Source organism: Misgurnus anguillicaudatus, chromosome 16 (assembly GCF_027580225.2).
Source record: "Misgurnus anguillicaudatus chromosome 16, ASM2758022v2, whole genome shotgun sequence".
NCBI lineage: Eukaryota > Metazoa > Chordata > Actinopteri > Cypriniformes > Cobitidae > Misgurnus > Misgurnus anguillicaudatus.
Window position 1 is genome coordinate 14167502 of NC_073352.2, and position 7561 is coordinate 14175062.

The window sequence follows — 7561 nt, forward strand, 5'->3', positions numbered from 1 at the left end:
TTCACATAAGCTGTTATCGAGCTGTATTCCTCTGTGTGTAGTTATCACTAATTGTCTTCCACACTGGAGTCCCTATGAGAGATCGTCTGACAGGGGACAGTGGGACACACGGTTCATAGGTGCGAACATCACTGGCGCTCATAATGGAGGGTGAGGGCCTCGGCCTGGTTTTAGGACGTGAGCCCCCCACAGAGCCTGCTTCTCTGTGAAGCACCGCCCTTTGTTTGCCATTTATTTACCTTGCTTGCCCAAGCCATAGTGGTGAGAACAATGAGGTCTAGATCAACAGCTTCTTGAATGGCGGTGGTTTCTTTATCCTTTAGCCTCTGAACACTGGTTACCTCCAAAAGCCAGTGATTAAGATCCCAACGGGCTATCTGCAGTTCAAAAGCACAAAAGGACTCCACTTATCCAATAAAGAGTCCCACATTCTGTATCCGTAGCTAGTTGCCCTTAGATATGCTGCTATAGTGTCACGTGAGCAGGGGAAAAATTCTGTTACTTGTAAGAAAAAACTGTATTTTTTCTACTTATTATGGAATGGATGGAATTATGATTTTGTAAATATATGTTGGCTCATAATGGTGGACTTTTTGGACCGGTGTTTTTAAGAACCCAGTTGATGTTTATTGGATTTGTTAATGCATTCAGAATAATATTTGATGGCTAGTTATTGGGGGGTTAGTTTGGCTGCATGGGGTAGAGGGGAGGTTTGGGAACTGGCGGTCTAAACCAGCTGCATGGCAAAACGCCGCCCATTCCCTGCTCAACAACAAAAGATGAAAGCGTGTCCTGCTGGGTGGCAAAGACACCAGGTGACTAAAGCAACCTGAAGAGTATAGTCCTGCGCTCTCTAATGCAGAAAAAAGCAGGATCTCATTCTATGGCCGCCATTTAAGCATTTTGCAAAGGGGAGTTGTTTCCCCAAGCTTTTTAAACATGACCACATAATCCTTTCCCCCTCTAAATACACAATAGAATGGTAAGAAGGTGGCACCACTGAAATCTTCCCATAATAAAACCAAGCTTTCTGGACCAATGAACACAGGTCAGGTTTCACAACGAAGGATCCCCAGGGATCATGATTTCATGTTGAATTTAATTTTATTGGTAAGTTTTTGCAAAATGCAGTTGTCCGAAGTAAACAAAAATAATTTATTTTCAATCAAAGTTTATTTAAGGGTACAGAAGTTTGAGAAGATAAAATACATTTTTAAATATACAATCCAATTTACATACACGCATGGCCTCATATCTGATAGGTTTCAATTATTTTCTGAATATTCTGCTGACTCAGGATCAGATAAAGGAAAATTTCACTGTAAAAAATATTTTGCTGCCTTACATTGTTTAATTGTCAATCAAATTGGCTTTACGAGTCATTTCAACTTACTATTTTGACTTTTGATCAGTGCTGAGTTGCTGTAACTTGCTGTATAAAGACATTTAAGTTATAGACGGTTTCATCGGACGCACGTGCGCTGACGCGATACACATCTGGATCCGAACTTTACTTCCGGTTTAGTTTTTTTAATGGTCTGACTAGTTGCTAAACTGATCTCTTGAACAAATGCCTCGTCAAAAATAACAAATGTTTTGGTTTCCTAGGTAATCTATGTGTTGTTTTATTACTCGTTATATAAATAAACTACATTTAAAGAACTTTGTTGTTATTTTTTCTTAGCGGAGTTTACCGGAAGTTACGTGCGGACCACGACAGCCGCTTGTTTATGTTGTTACTGCTGAAACCGTCTATAGACTTAAATATGCACTGTGTACCTTTTAGAAGGATCTCTAGCGATGCATTATTATAAACATACATATATAATTAGTGTTATATAAAGACCTTACAAAATAAACTGTATTGTTTTTATTACTTTACACTGAAAAAAAACTACTTGTTGGTTCAACTAAAAATTAAGTTGGTTGCCTTATATTAGATTGAATTAACTTAAAATGTTTAGTTGACTCCAAAAAGTTGTGTAAAAATTGTTGTATCAACTATTTTTTTTTAAGTTGAATTAACAAAATTTTTTAAGGGTAACCAGTTAACTTTTTTAAAGCAACACTATGTAGTTTCTATGTAAAAATGACTTACAGCTCCCCCATGTGGTTGAAAAGCGCAACAGTGCCTGGTAGCAGACAGGGGGAGGGGTGGGGCTGTGTGCTCTACCCTCCACCGCCACTTTCAGAGTGTGCTTGTAGCAGGTAGGAGGCTGCTCAGGTTGCAGCAACAGTACAATTTGTCCAGTTAAAAGTTGTTCTATCAGTGAAATAATTTTAGAGACATTATTTAAAGGTAAACAAAACTACATAGTGTTGCTTTAAGTTGAACCAACAAATAATTTTTTTACAGTGAAGAATAATTCGTTTTTATTTACATATACTGCGGGTCCCCTTACATGGAAGTCATCATTTCGCACCATTTAGCTAAACATTATAACTAGATCAGACCAGCCTGATATCAGGAATTCGTACATATTTTATGTGTATGAATTTTTTGAGTTTGAAAGTAAATCATACTAAAACTTCGATCATTAGATCATTAAAAAAAATCTGTGGCGGCCGGTGACTTTTTCGAGGGCGCACGATGCGTAGCTTGACACAATATGTCTTTAGCCCGTCATATGTGTGTACATTTATGTGCATCATGTGTCATTTCAAATTACGTGTCTGCTGCAGAGGTTTATGATAAAATGAGTAATCAGAGTTTAGTGTTAAGTTAGTGTCTTGCGAGTATTTTTTGAACGTGAGCGTCTCTTTATCATAATCCTTTCAATGCGTGTGCAGCAGGCACTTATTTTGAAATGACGCATTGTGCACACGGTTCACATGACGCAACAAACACATACTTTAAAGAGCATATCATCTGATTCACGATTTTACATTTTCTTTGGTGTGTAAGTATTAGTACATGTTAATGATATGCAAAAGTACAAACCCCAAAGTAAACAATGACGCGAGTTATCGTTTCCAACGTAAATCTCTTTTCTTGGACTACAACAAACACACGGATTGTAGGCAACAGTTTACTTCCTAAGATTGGTGATGTAGACAAGACCGACATTATCATAATTCCTCCCGCTTGGACTCACAGCCTGTAAGTTAACTCCTGTTAGCAACCAAATCTTTCAAACATGGTAAGGAGCGTCACATTTCCGGCTTACGTCAGAGGTATTCAGGCCATCACAATGTACAGATTAGCTGGCCAATCATGGACACAGAGCTTTTCAGATCAATGAGCTTTGTATAAAATTAGAGCAGTTAAAAAAAGGCAGGATATCTGGAGCTACAAAAATGTACGGTATGTGGAAATTTTTTTTTTAACCATAAACCACACATTGTATTATACCAAATACTCAAAATAACTTTGTTTTTTTAGCAATGAAATAGGTGCACTTTAACATGACGAGCAACACACATGACACTCCGACCACATATTTTGAATATGTGCCCCTCAGAAGAGAAGTCACTTAATGATTTGTGTTGTGATGAATGGTTGTATGATTTAATATGAAATAGCAACCTCATACAAATTGCCATGAGATTGTATTGACCAAATGCAAAGTAACACAAGGACATTGCTGAAAGAAGATGTTTAGTGTTATAAAGTATAATGTTGAATTCTCACATGAACGTACATAATTACTTTGAAATTACATATAAAATTATAAAAAATATAACACAGTGTCAATTAGAGTTTTTATATAAATGTGCAATTGTCTCTGTAAAGCTATTTTTCTATTGTATTCTTTTACTCGAAATTTTTGTAACACCATCAGCGAATATTTAGAAAGCCAATGAATTCAACGTATTACCAAGGTCTTTTTGTGACACATAAGATGTGTGTTACCATGGTATCAGAACTGTTTGTATTATGTGTTTACACAGCGGTTAAAATGATGGGTTCAGAAGTTCATGTGATAAACCCACAACTTCACAACTGTTACCAGGAGAAAAGCAGAATCATAAATCAGACAATATAGCATACATCTTTTCTCTCCTTATTTTCTTTAGACATCAATTGTTCTGTGTTATTTTTTTCCTTTAAGGTGTACAAAAAAGTTATAATTTTTTTTAGTTAATACAAAATTTAAACACGCGAAAGAATACATTAACAGGATGACAATTTGAAACATAATTATGTGTGACCATATTATTGGATTAAATAACTTTATATCAGTCCTTAGGGGTTTTGCGAAAACAAAAGACTATAATTTAATAAGCATACAGGGGTGATTCTCACGAAACCATTGAAACACCACGGCACTAATGATTTTAGCTTTAAAATGTGTAATATAGTAACATTAAAAAGCATCAGAATTAAAACAATTCTGTGTTCTACCTTGCACAATGTGTGATTTCAACATAAGAATTTATAATTGTAAATTTTATCTCATTTTCTGCTGAAATTCTCATTACCGCAATGTGTCCGGCTGTGTTTGAACATGCATTATGTTGTAATTTAATCAAATTAACACAAAAATATTAAGAAAAAAAATATATGGATGTTTTGCTAGACTACTTTAGATGACAGAAAAAATATTTACTGAATATTCATGTATAATAATAATGGAAAAAAAAGGAAAATGATGTGTCCATGCCTGATGTTCTCATCCTCCGCAACACTTTTTGAGAACAGTTTAAGCACACATACAGAATTTTAATAAAGTTTGATTTTGAGTGACCAAGCACATGGACCAGTTACTTCAAGATGGCTACCAGGTAAGATCATTTTTTTTACAGCTAATTTGAAATATTGTCTTGTCAGAATGCACGACATTTTGATTATCATTACCGCAACAGATGCTTATTAAATGTTAATTTAATTAATAGAAGCATAATACTTTGATTTTAAATGCATGCAGAATCTCCAAATTATGTTCTTTCAGGTTTGTCATGTCATTTTGAAAATATGTCAGTGTTGATGTTTACTGACTGTTGCGGTAATGAGATTTTTTAGGACTAATTTTTTAAATTATGTTACAAAAAGTGTTAAATGATAAGTAAAAGTTTTTAAATTAATGGTCCCATTTACTCCAGACTTTGTTTTTCAATGTCTGGTGGGAAAAAAAATTTTAAGCAATTTTTACATTTTCATGCTTGACATTTTTAAAACCAAGTTTTCGTGAGAATCACCCACAGACTGACCAAGTTGATTTACCTTCGAAATATTTAGCAAATTTGTCTGGTAAGCAATTTAATGTTAAAATATTAAAGATTTTCAAACAATCAATGCTAAACAATGAAAATGTTCAAATAAATACAAAGGAAAAATGGCTCTTATTATACTGTGGTACCCATGGTTAGGTCAAATATGGACAAACCCAACTGTTGAGTTATAAATAAACTTATATTTTTAAAAGGTACCGCCCAAGTGACAACTTTTGTACCTTTTAAAAGTTTGTACCTTCTTTACCCTTTTTTCTGACAGTGTAGGTTTGTCCATATTTGACCCAAACATGGATTAAAACAACCCAATATTTCGTAGAGTGTAGTAGACAAACAACAAGCAATCTGAGCTGAAGTAAGATCCGCATCAAACTAAATAACTTTCTTAAATTGCACAAGAGGCCATCAATTTAAATTGTTTGTTGTGGTGATGTCATTATTTAAACTCTAACAATTTTGAGAATACATTTAGATTTAGAAAAAAACGGTCCCAAGAGGTCACTGGGGCAGTACCTTTTAAAAAGGTCCTATACACTCTATTTTCAATCCAGCATTGGGTCAAATGGGACAAACCTAACCCATTAGGTTGTAAATGAACATATACATTGTTGTTTCAACACAAAATGATTGGTTGTTTTAACCCATTGTTGGGTCAAATATAAACATTTTCTGGGTTAATTTTCACCCAAGGGCTGGGATTGTCCCTTTTTGACTCAATGCATGGTTGAATAACCCAGCATTTTTTATTATTCATAACACATCATTTAGATATATACATTTGGTACCAAAATCTGCAAATGTGTACTTTTTGAAAGGTAACGCCCCGGTGACAGCTAGGTACCATTTCTCCACTATTTTTTTTTGACAGTGCACTGTGCTTCAGAACAAACCTTTATCTTCTCAAACTGTGATGACAATAAGCATGAGGAAGAAGAACTGATGATTCCTAGCCATTACCCTTTAAAAGAGAGGTGGCAGGTCTAGTTAGGTTAGAAAGGCTAATCTGTACTATGTTAATCATTCTCGTGACAGAGTATTCATCAAAAGACTCACGCTGGCAGGTCCTCAGGACGAGTGATGGATGCTGGCCCCACTCTGAGTCCCCAGAAGAGTGATCAACCATCTCCTCTGGCCTTACAATAATGAAAACAGGAAGCCCAGTTTGCAAAAAAGTGCTACGTCAAGAGTGGAGTGGGTTCCTCAGCAGTGAATAAGAAAAAGAGAAGGCACAATTGATCAGCACCTTCATTGATCATTTCACCCACTGTTTTTCCAATCTGGAGGTGTAAGTGGAGCAGCTGAGGCGTTACACGTATGTCACACCACAGGTACTCTCCTCTCACAGCATTATATCTCTGACAGGAGTATTAAGAAGGGCTCTTTAGCATGCGCTGGAAAGTACAATGCAACTGTATAATCACAAAAATACATAATAGAAGAAATCACTATGAAAGATGATACATAAAGATTTACTTATAAAATTAAATGTGAAATACAGGGCTGGATAAAATAACATACATTATTTTAAGGTTTTAAATAAATAAAAAAACTTTTTTTTATGAAGACCCATTACACTTTTGTATTTATGTTAACATTTTCATTGTTTTAGCAAACAATATTACATTGCTTACCAGACACATTTGCCAAGATTTGGGTTATTAAAGGCTACAGACTCAACCATTGCATATGAGCTAATGACTGTTTTTGACAGAGACAAATTGTTTGCAAATCTATTTAGGATCAATAAGATCCAGTTTGTCCCAATGGACATTACAAATAGTAGTGTGGGTTAGTTAGATGCATATGGATATTGTGAGTCTTTGTGTCCTTATTCTTTTTTTTTGTAGCTACACAATTGTTTTCAATTCAAAATGTTATTAGGCATAAAATAAATAAATAAATAAAGGGTTAACAGTTCATTCCAGTCTTCCAATCTGATTGGATGAGATGTGCTGGTAGGAAAAGAACCCAACAGCACTGGGTTGCTGTACTGTTTTGTACCACAGTAACCAGCAAAACTATGACAAGTTATTATTGTCCTTAAGCCTATAGGGGCGGTTTCCCATACAGGGTTTAGGTTAACCCAGGACTAGGCCTTATTAATATTAGGTCATTTAAGACGTTTTTACAGACATACCTTACAAAAAACACTATGTGTGCACCTTAAGACAAAACAATGTAAACGATATGTTAAAATGATACAGGACAAGGTGTTTTTAAATGAAAGCAGCTCAAACATTTTAGTCTGGGACTAGGATAAGCCCTGTCCAGGAAACCGCCCCTTAACAACCTCTGATGCATATGGAACAGTATTCTGGAAACACTTCAGCGGATGTCGAAGTCGTCCTCTGATTGGATGAATTTTACAGGATTTCTGGGAGATGTATGT